This window comes from Equus asinus, chromosome 11, assembly GCF_041296235.1.
Source record: "Equus asinus isolate D_3611 breed Donkey chromosome 11, EquAss-T2T_v2, whole genome shotgun sequence".
Classification (NCBI taxonomy): domain Eukaryota; kingdom Metazoa; phylum Chordata; class Mammalia; order Perissodactyla; family Equidae; genus Equus; species Equus asinus.
In genome coordinates this window covers 21,568,723-21,579,619 of record NC_091800.1, presented here as the reverse complement: position 1 = coordinate 21,579,619, position 10,897 = coordinate 21,568,723, and the positions used below count along the sequence as shown (strand labels likewise).

Genomic DNA, 10,897 nt, shown 5'->3' with positions numbered 1-10,897 from the left:
CTTTCCTTCTAGTTTTTTTTCTCTGCTACATATGAATTTCTTTTATGCATTGGGTCTTATTATTTATACATTTTGAATCTACATTATTTACTACATATTATCATTTTATCATTGCTCTGTTTTAAAAAGACAATATCTCCTCAACTTAATTGTCTGAATTCTTTATTTTGTGAATGAGTACGCCAAATATTTGCATGTAAATATTTTCTTAGAATGTCTGGCTTCCCATTATTTCTTTTTTATACCATTTCTTTTATCTTCACTTGCTATCCAAGTTTTTCACATCCTTTTAGGCCCGGTTCAAGCCCCACTTCCTCAAGTGAAGACTTCCTTGGCATTTCTGGAGCACAGCAACCTGATCTTCTTTTGGATTTATATAATGGGTTGTCTATATTATTTGCTTACTCCCATCCTTCTTGTGATATATCTTGAACCGATGTCACACTGCATTTTTGTTTTAAGGCTTTACTGCCGAACGATTGTAAACCTCTTAGTAGAAAGACTGTGCCTTGTCTTCCTCGCTATGCCGCGGACCACTGCTCCTCACTGATGGATTGATCAGTTAATTGACCGATTAGTTTGCTGGTTGGTTTGCTATTTTCTAAAAATTAAGACTCAATCCCCAGTTGTCTGTGGAAATAATGTTTTCCCCTACTTCTCCTTTGGAGGTTCCTGGTTTGTGACATTTCCACAGCAGGACTCAATCAGATGCATTGTGTTCTTTGTGTCATCCTGATTTCCCTGCTCTGTGTGCCTTGACAGCAGGATGGTTCTATTATGTTCTATCCTATTGTGTTTTTATAATGGCTTAATTACTGTGTATGGGCTTCTAACTGAGAACGGGGAGAGAGTAAATTCTATAAAAAAAATGTGCCATTGGTGACATTAATATCCTGCCAGATTTAGTAGTGTCTACATTGCACAGGTTCACATTAAAATTCAAAGTGTTGCCAAATATATGTTATAGGTAAAGAATCTATTTTAAATTCCTTTAGAGGGTGAATTAAGTTTCAGTCAAAACACGTCCCAGAAAGAGGAACTTTGATGTTCTGATGTGCCCTGTACCGTATGGCAATCTATCTCAACATGTTTTCATTCATGTTTTCTCTGTATGCAGTAGAATACTGTACTGGCCGATGCCCAGAGATATCTGGAAGAAGATATTCTTCTTTATGCCTAATCTGGCCAAGTAAAACCCTAGACTATCATTACTAAACCAAATTAATCAGTATTTAACAGGTATACAAAACTTGATCTGGTTCATTAGGGTGGGCATAATACATTGCTGCGAATGGCTAACAGGCCAACCCCAAATGACATTCAACATTTAAAACTGAATGAGGGGAGGAAAGAGAGGAGGAAGGAAAGAAGAAAGAAAGAAAGGGAGGAAAGGAGGAAGAGAGGGAGGAACCTATATACATGCACACATCGGTAATGTCGGAGAAATCTGCCATTATGTTAGCTTTTCTTTCGAGGCTTTAAAATTTAAATTTCAGATTAAATTAGCAACCATCATAACAAACAGAAATTGAGAGCCTACCATCAGCAAATAGGGGACATGATATTTTGACATTACTGCTTTGATACAACTATTTTGTTTAAAAAAAATTTCAGCTTTTATTTTAGAATAAGGAAGCAGATAACCTCACCATTTCTGAAGCCTCAATCACCCCATATGTCACCTCTGAAATTCAGACCCCCATCCTCCATGGAAGGGATGGAGGAGGGTCAGGAAGGGGATGAGTGGGACACGCATTACTCGCTTTTAAAAAAATGACTTTTATACTTGACCAGACACTTTTGCACCAAACATCTGCTTCACATGTCATCCTTAAGTGCAAGCCACAGGGGAGTGCCATATCTGGGCACCTAGCATGAATAGGCATGTTGAAATAATTGCTCTGATAATTCATAAAAAAGAAAAAGTCATTTCACTTATCTACTTCTATCAACTGAGAGTTATGAGTGCCCAGATTTGTCCCGTTGGTCTCCTAAGTCCTTTATTTCCTGAGGTGCAGACTTCAACTAGATGGTCCAGTGTTTTCATGGGACGGGCCTTCACAAGCATGAGAGAAAGGTAACGATGGAGTGGAGCAGGGTGTGAAACAGAAAAAGCAGTGGCTCAGCAAGGGTAAATGGGGCTGGGACCAGCACCGTGTGTCTGTGCCTTCTCTCTCTAAACAACAGCTAGAACAAGAACTAACCCATAAGGAAACAGGCCTGTGGCCTTGTCAGGAAGGGGTGAGGAAGGCACTCGCCTTGGGTGCAAAATTTAAGGGGATACCACAAAACTCAGCAATCAGGATAAAAGCTGTTCTTAGCCATGCTTTAAAAAAAAATAAAATCGATGAAAAAATTCCACAATAAACAGAATATCAAACTTCTAAATACAGGCAGATCCAACCTCACGCTTATCTGAGCCTGCCTCGTTGGCCTCACTCTCACTCCAGCCCTGGGTCTTCTAGTCCATCTTCAACAAACCTGAAGATGCTCTCTCAGTACAAAATAAAAGAAAAAGCTCTCAAAGGTCATCTTTGCAGTGTTCACATGGACTGTTGCCCAAGGGCGTAAGCCCACATCTGCACCCTTGACTCTGCGGCAGGGAGAAAGGCCCTGATACAATCCCCAGCCCTAACAGTGGAGAAAGGAGGCAGAAACAGACGGAAGACCTAAGCGAGAGCAGGGAGGATATGGGGAACTGGTAGTTCTGAGGATGTAAGCACAGAGTCTGAAATCTGACCAGGAAAGCAGAGTGGATTGGTGCTGACATAAGACTCCAGAACCAGGAACGCGCACAGTGGAGAATTCTATCTAGAGTCTTCCAGATACTTAGAATATGTGAACCTCTTAGTAAGCTCAGTCCACACCTCAAGGTATCTAGATATTAGGGATTTTCCTAAACTCCCATGTCCTAGACAATATGATTGACACACCTATCTTGGGAAAGAAAGTAATAATAGAAAGAAAGAAAGAGCAGGAAGTAACGAGAAACTAGTCCAGGTGAAATATAGGTGTGTACCTATATATATGCTGTGTACCACCAGAAGATGGGTACCTGCCACCACCACCAATAATAACTTGGAAATTAGGTAAATAATATTTCAATTAATGCACAATGGATCAATTTCAATGATATTCAAAGTCAATCATAAAGAGAAAAAATATATCTCAGGAGAGCAAGATTTGATTTCAACTCTAAGATATTCTTTTTTAAAAAAAGCGTATGAGTGACAAAGATTCTCCATTGACTAACCTCTATTCAGGCTCCTCTGAGCTCTTTTTCAGCTGACTTTTGGACTTCCATGTTCTCTCTGCATTGTCTAATTTTAGCAAGAATCCTAATAAGTCAGTTTAACCAGAACCCCCTACTCTCGTTACCTGATCACCATCAATATCTGATCAGGTTCTCAACCTACCACCCCTCAGGTGACGTCTGATCCCCCTGACCTGTCTTCAAGAATCCTGTTAGCTCAGTTTAGCCAGAATCCCCCTTTACCCTTCGTGTTTCCTTTTAGTAATTTTCCATCCACCAACCCCAACCTTGCTCCTTGACCCTAAATTCCTACTTGCCCATGCTGTATTTGGAGTCCAATCTCTCTCTCCCACTGCAAGACCCCAGTTCAGTGGTTCAGTGGTCCCCACACCCAGTGCAAAGTAACCACCCTTGAATAAATTCCTTCTTACCATCTTTAACAAGTGTCGTTGAATACTTTTTTCTTCAACTTGAGTCTGGGCTGGTCTCCATGGAAAAGTTTTGTTGGAGGGTGTTGAAAGAGGGAAAGTTGGTTCTTTATGTCCCATCACACAGTAAGCAGGTAGGAAGCACTCGTGGGTCTAAAAGATAAGTCTGGCCAAATAAAAAATTTTTGTCTAGGTGACTTATAGCTTGGATTTCTATTTTTATAGTAATATTGTTTTTTAAAAAACGCATTACAAATATGTCAATAATGAGAACACTTGGTCAGCGATGGAAGCACAGGAAAAGGAGACTAACGAAGGCAAACACCGGCGCTGCCAGTGGGAAACAGAGTCTTGGTTACTGTTGCTGCATAGCAAACTAACCCCAAACTGAATGGCTTAAAACAACAACCATTTTATCACGCCTGTGGATTCTGTGGGTCAGGAATTTGGACTGGGTGCAGCAGGGATGGCTTGTCTCTGCTCCGTGATGGCTGGGACCTACGCTGGGAAGCTCCGAAGGTTGGCCTGACTCCGCTGCTGGGAACTGGGACCCTCTAGAGGCTCCTTCTCAAATACTTTGCCTACGAGGAGGGAGAGGGCCTCCAAGCCACATGGCGGTTCCATTTATCATTGTACCTGAAGACACTGACTCTTTCCTTTGAAGCATCATTCCCTCCAGAGGACCGTGAGTGAGTCACTGTGGCCCCCTCCCCTGACCCCTAGAGACTCAGCCACTTGGGAACATGAGGCTCAGGCCAGCCCCTGGCCACGAGTCAGTTTGCCACCATCATTGCTTCCCTGTGGGGCTGGTTGGGGACCAGCTGACCTGCCCCAACCACAACCTTCAGCATGTGAGTGATTTTTTTTTGTCTGACAGAATAAGTTAAAGGGACATGAGTCAAAACAAAGAGGAAGCCATGAAACAAAACTGAAAACCAAAGAGAAGGGAAGGAGAGAGTGAGACCTTGACTGGAAGAAAAAAGGCATCAAAGAGCAAAAGAGACACGATGAGTAAAAGATCATGGCAATGGGATAGTTCATGAGGTTTGTTTCCAAAACAGCCCACACTGAGCTACTTTTTCCCCAGTGCCTGAGTCCCCCCAGGTGGCAATTAGCTGGGTGGGGAGACACAGTCACTCCTCCAGGCTGCCAGCCTCTGTGCCTCTGCGGCACCTTCCTGACTTCCCAGCAGTAAGTGCCCCTGAGAAATGAGCCTCAAGGACTGAGCACATTGCCTGCATCATCAAACAAACTCCAGGACACAGCCCCTGCAAGGTCTGGCTGCCTCATGCCATCGGGTTTACCACACAGCGACCCCAGCCTTCCTCCACAAGTGGGTTATTTATTTAGCAAACACTTATATAGAGCTTACTACATGCCAGGCAGTGTCTTGAGTTCTTTGCAAATATTAGCTCAGTTAATCCTGGCTGTGAGGGTGGCATTATTATTATCTGGATCTTACAGATGAGGAAACTGAGACAGGTTAGATAATTAGGCTGGGCCCAAATGCACCCAGCCAGTCAGTGGATTAAACCAAACCAGTTGGCTCCAGATTCCCCACCTGCAGCCACAGGGTTGTGTGTGAGGTTGGTTGGCCACGCTGGGGAGGGGGAGGAGCAGGGGGAAGAGGGAAGGATGGAGGAGGAGGAGGCACCCAGTACACAGGCACAGCTGCACGGGTGTGGCCGGGATGAGGGTCAGCCCAGATGTCCCAGGAGGACTGCCCATGGGTTTGTCCCACTCAACCAGCTGCCCTCTCATGTGTCTGCTCATGAGTCCTGGGGCAGAGGGCCCAGGGTCACTGTGACAATTTGCAAATCTTGCTGGGAGCCTGAGATCCCTTCCCACTGTATCCTAAGACTCAGTTTTCATAGGTGAGGAAGATCTCTGGTCATGAGAAGGAAGACGAGTTGGAGGCAGGGGGTGTGGATAGGATCTGCTAGATGAAATACAGAATGTCCAGTTAAATTTAAATTTCAGATTAACAACAAATCATTTTTTTAGTACAAGTTATGTCCCATGCAATATTTGAGACACACTTACACTAAAAAAATTATCTGTTGTTTAAATTCTCATTTAATTGGGCTTTCTATATATTTATTTTCTAAATGTGGCAACCCTAAATGTGGGCTTCTGCAAATCTCTAAAGCACTGAGTGGGGCCACAGCCAGGAAGGCAGACAGGCTCTGCATTGTGAGCCAGGCGGTGGTGGGCGCAGGGTGGCCCTCGGGAGAAACAGGAGAGCTGACTTCTATGCCAGAAGAGGTGGTTTCTTATGTCCTGGACAGAGGCTATGACAGAGCACAGGAGAAAAATCAAAATAAACTCCGAGGTCCCTTTGTGTTGTTCCACGGCTTGCATCCATGTTTTGCACGAAGCCCCCTCACCCTCACAACTTTTTTACTTTGAAAAATTTCAAACCTACAAAAACGTTGCAATGAACAATGAATACTCATTTTGGCACATGTCTTTTTCAATGTGCACATAAGCATACGTGTGTACTCATTTGTCTGATGAACCGTTCAAAAGTTTGTAGCAGATGATCTGACGCTTCATCCCTAAATACTTCAGCATGTGTCTCCTAGAAACAAGGGCATTCTCCTCCATAACCTCGATCCCATGATCACACTCAGGAAACGTGACATTAATACCACACTGCTGGCTCATATAAAGTTCACGTTCAGATTGGAGGTATTGGAATGTGAACCTTATATATGAAACATATATATATTATACAAATTATTAATTATATTATTAATTTAATATAATTAAATTATTATTTTTTTCTTTTACCCAGGATTCAATCAATGATCCCAAATGCATTTAATTGTCATGTTTCTTGAGTCTCCTTTAATCCCAAACTCCCTTTTCAGAGTGCCTACTGCATGCCAGAAGATGTGCAAGTGGCTTGACATACCCTATCTAATTTCATCCCTCTGAGATAGAGGCTATCTCCTTTTACAAATAAGGAAACTGAAGTTTATTAAAGTTAAGTAACTTGCCCAATGTCAAAGAGCTAGTAAACAGCATGGCCAGTGTTTGAACCCAACCCTGACTCCAAAGTCCACCCCATTTCCTTTATATTGTGCTATCCGAGCTCGTCTTCAAGAGATAATACTGAAGGAGTCACACTGAGGCCGGAAGCTGAGAACTATTGCAGCAGGTGAGAGAAAGTTCCATAGACTACACATGATTTTAAGAGAGAAGCTGATGAGGTTAGCAAGGCAGGCAGTGTAGTGTCGAGGTTGGAAGTCAAGTCTTGAAGTCACACAGACCTGGGTTCAAATTCAGATTCCTCTGTTTCCAGCTATATTCTCTTCTAGAATCTTCCCTCTCTCACCTGTAAAATGAGAGTCACGATAGTCACCTCACCAGATTATTGTGGGACTCTGTTAAATATTTACATTTAGTTCTTAGCAAGGAGCCTACCTGGCACGTGCCAGGCATTCAATAAATGGTAGCAACTACTATTACGAGGTGATGGGAGCAGTTGCCTGAGAGTTTGGGTTGAGTGGAGTCATGGCAAAGAGCTGCTGTGTCGGTGCCTAGGAGTGTACAATCTGAAGAGGAATCTGATTCACTGATTTTTAACATTCTCGTATATGGGCTCTGCCACAAGAGAAGGGCAGCAGCTGCAGGGAATTGGGGGGCTCAGTTTGCATTGCTGGAAGCCAGTGAGAGGAGCCTCGCTTCCTGACTGGAGCTCCCTTCAAGAGGAGAAGAGAGAAAGGAAGCTCCGGTGGGGAGATCGTGCTGTGGGGGAACTGCTGTCCACGCCCAGAGAGGTAGACCAGGGACACGGCTCCTTCTCCATATTCCCAGTGTGACCAATGATTTCCTGAGCCTTTGGAAGCTCAGCATCTATTGTGAAAGTGGGAGTGGGCATCGGGCGGCTGAAGTAGAGCCAAATTGTGTCCCCTCAAAATTTGTATATTGAAGCCCTAACCCACAGGACCTCAGAATCTGACTATTCGGAGACGGGGTCTTTAAAGTGGTGATTAAATTAAAATGAGGCCTTTAGAGTGGGCCTTAAATCAATGGTGTCCTTACAAGAAGAGATTAAGACACAGAAACCCCAGAGGTGTATACACACAGAGGGAAGACATGTGAAGACACCGGGAGGAGACAGCCATTTACAAGCCAAGGGGTGGGGGCTCAGAAGGAACCAAATTTGCCAGCACCTTGATCCGGGACTTCCAGCCTCCAGAATTGTGAAAAAATGCATTTCCATTGTTTAGATCACCCCGTCTGTGGTACTTTGTTAGGATAGCTTGAGCAAACTAACACACAGACCCTCACGTTCCCAGAGGCAAGGGTGGCCTAGTGAAAGACAGACACAGCCTGATGTGTGCACAACCTGCGGGAAGGAACGTGCAGGGCTTCCGTTCTGCAGTGGGGTGGGGGCGTAGCAGCAGGTCCCCAAGCCGGGACCCAAGGATCCCAGGTTATTACCACCTGTTGCTACCCCAAATCCCCAGTGGACAGAGGCAAGGGATAGGTCAGCTTGCAGACTGTCTGTAGTCAAGTCATTAGCTCAACTAATGACTCATCTCTGAAATGAGAGCCTGTGGATTTGCTGATTTTTAAGACCTCTTCCTCTTCTGAAATTCTAGGATTCCTGTAGCAGGGGATGGGGGTAGAGGGTTGGTTGAAAGAGAGAGCTGAGCTGATTGTTCTGTGGATGAAGGCAGTTCAGTGGTTGAATGCTCCATCATTTCTGTGGAGAACCTAACATGAGTTGTGTAAGAGCCAATAAACTGGAGAACCAGAGCCAGACTCGGCATATGGCATGGAGTGACTTTTTCTTTCTCCATGGAAGACGTTGCTTGACAAGTCAGGGTGGCAACAGGGCCAACCTCAGGGTAACTGTTCTCCTGGGTGCTGGGCTGGTCTAATTGTGTGACACTGGCAGTGTGGAGTGGCGTCTTCTTTGTTACAGGGTACTGCATGGCCTCAGGGATCGCTGAGAGTTCGGCCTGTCCAGGGATGCTGCAAGGCCACACAGGAAGCCAGAATGTTAACAAGCTGCTAGGAGACGGGACAGCCAGCAGCTAGCTACAGCCACACACACTTCAGTACAGAGTCCGGTTCCCGACACCCCTTGAGAGGGCAGCAAAGTTATATTGTCCCAGCCTTCTGCTCACACCCACTTCCACAGGATGGAGGAAGGTCTCGCTTGACCCCCAACCATTGAGCACTTCCTGGCTTCACTCTAACTGCCCCATTGTGGACGACAGGCTCAGGGTCACAGGCCAGCAGCTTAAGAACAATGTTACTGCAATTCTCTTGGAAGTAACTACTAAGCCAGTTGCCAGGCTTCAAAAGATGCGTGAAATCATACACATGTAGGACCATCTTTCTGAACTCCGGTTTGCTATTAACCACTTACTTCTGTCACTCCTCTCATCACCCTTGTGTCAAGGTGGTATGACCCAGGCAGAACGATTATTCTCCAAGAAGAGTCAGGAAAATGAGTCACTGAACAGTCTCTTGGTTCATCCAACGACACAGGGCATGACAGAACCTGAGTAAGACTCAAATGACATTTTCAGATTCCTGAGTCAACATTCCAACTCCTAGGAGATACACATGTGGTCTATTTTCTCCTGAATTTTTTATGACTTAATTTATGTTATTATTGTATTATGTGTAATTTTACCATCCAAAACTTCTTATTATATTTTATAAAATTATAAAAGCCATTTATTGTTTTTCATTATCCAAAACATTTATCTGTTCCAAGTTACAAATATAATTTAAATGTTTAAATAATTAAAAATTTAAAATTTAAATAACTGAGAAATTATTTTCTGTTTTTTCTTGTGCATTTGATGTGCATCTGGATGGGTAGCACTGGGCACACTTAAAATGAGGAGAAATAAATAGCTCTGAGATGTAACAGCATATGTATTTGCTCAAGAGAGAATGGCAAAGATCTGCGTTTCATTTTTGCAATATTTCATCAGACATATGGCAAACCATGCTAGGTGATTTTTATTTAAAAAGTCAGCCATACCAAAAGCACAACTTAAAGGCACACGCAGACAGTCAGACATCCTACTCTCCGCGGGAACAAGAGCATTCTCATTCCCAAGGATGACATTATTGATATTTGAAGAGCGATCTGAAGTTTCCAGGGGGATTGCTAGTTTCCAATACAAAACTCGACCGACTATGGTGAAAACCAGAGCATCAAGCCGCTCAGTTTAACCTCCAACCTGCAGAGCTCAAGACTGCAGGTAAAATGAGCCTGGGATCCAGAGCTCCACATGGCCCCTCCACTCACTCTCTTCTCCTTTCCATAATCTGTCTTTGCAGGGAAGCGAAGAGACAGTGTCCCAGGTGGATAACCGATGATTTTAGCATCTCTCCTAGCTCCTCATTTTTCCTTTTAGTTTCCTGATTAGGTCTCGGATGAGTATATTTGCCTGCAGGGCTGCAGAAGTGTCTGTGAGGCGAGTGTGGGAAGAGGGAGGGGCATGATGGAACCTTCCGGCACAGGCACAGGCTAGAGAGGACAGCACCTTCTTCCCCCGTGGAAAGCCTGAGGTCAGGAAATGCAGCGTAGTTCAGTGTAGCAGGGTGCCTCATAGACACATCTAACTTACGTGTGTTCAACAATGTGCGCTCAGCAAAGAGAGACGGAAGCAGAGAAGGGGGAAGCAGGAAATTTATTTTGAATAAAACCCTTCACCATATACTCTAGATTATTGTATGTATTATTAAACATGAATACAAGAGTATTACTGTACAGTTTTATGTACACAAACCACATATACTGCCATCTACTTCAGGATTATAGAAGGGGCTTCCAATAATAGTTTTGAGTATACTCCATCTTTGCCTTGCATACTGATTTTGGGACTTAATCTCCCAAAATGACACAACTCCACATTTTTACATATTAAAGGATAGTTTAATTATGCTAATTGGTAGACCTGTTAACCAAAAATTATTACTCTGAAGGACCCAGGGTTCAGCTGAATAATGGATGTCAGGTACCCAAGGGTCTGAGCCGCAGACATTAAACAAAGAAGAAAGGGACAGAAGAGAAAGAAGAATCAGTAGGAACTGGAGCTGAAATTATACCTGCTATCCAAGGAAATAAGGAGCCTACTGTGTGTGTCTTGCCTCGCTCAATGGCTGGGACAGGGCAGTAATACAAAATGCAGAGCTCAGCAGCATCTAAGAACTTAGATTCTAAAGCAGATAGCTC

At 43.9% G+C, this 10,897-nt stretch overlaps 1 long non-coding RNA gene across 4 annotated transcripts in view; it reads right to left on the bottom strand.

Moving 5' to 3' along the window:
* LOC139046611 (uncharacterized) overlaps window positions 1–6,267 on the bottom strand; it is a 43,634-nt gene extending 37,367 nt beyond the window's left edge. For all 4 annotated transcript variants that reach the window (XR_011506868.1, XR_011506869.1, XR_011506870.1 and 1 more), the window contains exon 1: window positions 3,685–6,267. This is a non-coding gene — a long non-coding RNA (uncharacterized lncRNA). The remainder of the gene's footprint in view (window positions 1–3,684) is intronic.
* Between the last annotated feature and the right edge of the window lie 4,630 nt (window positions 6,268–10,897).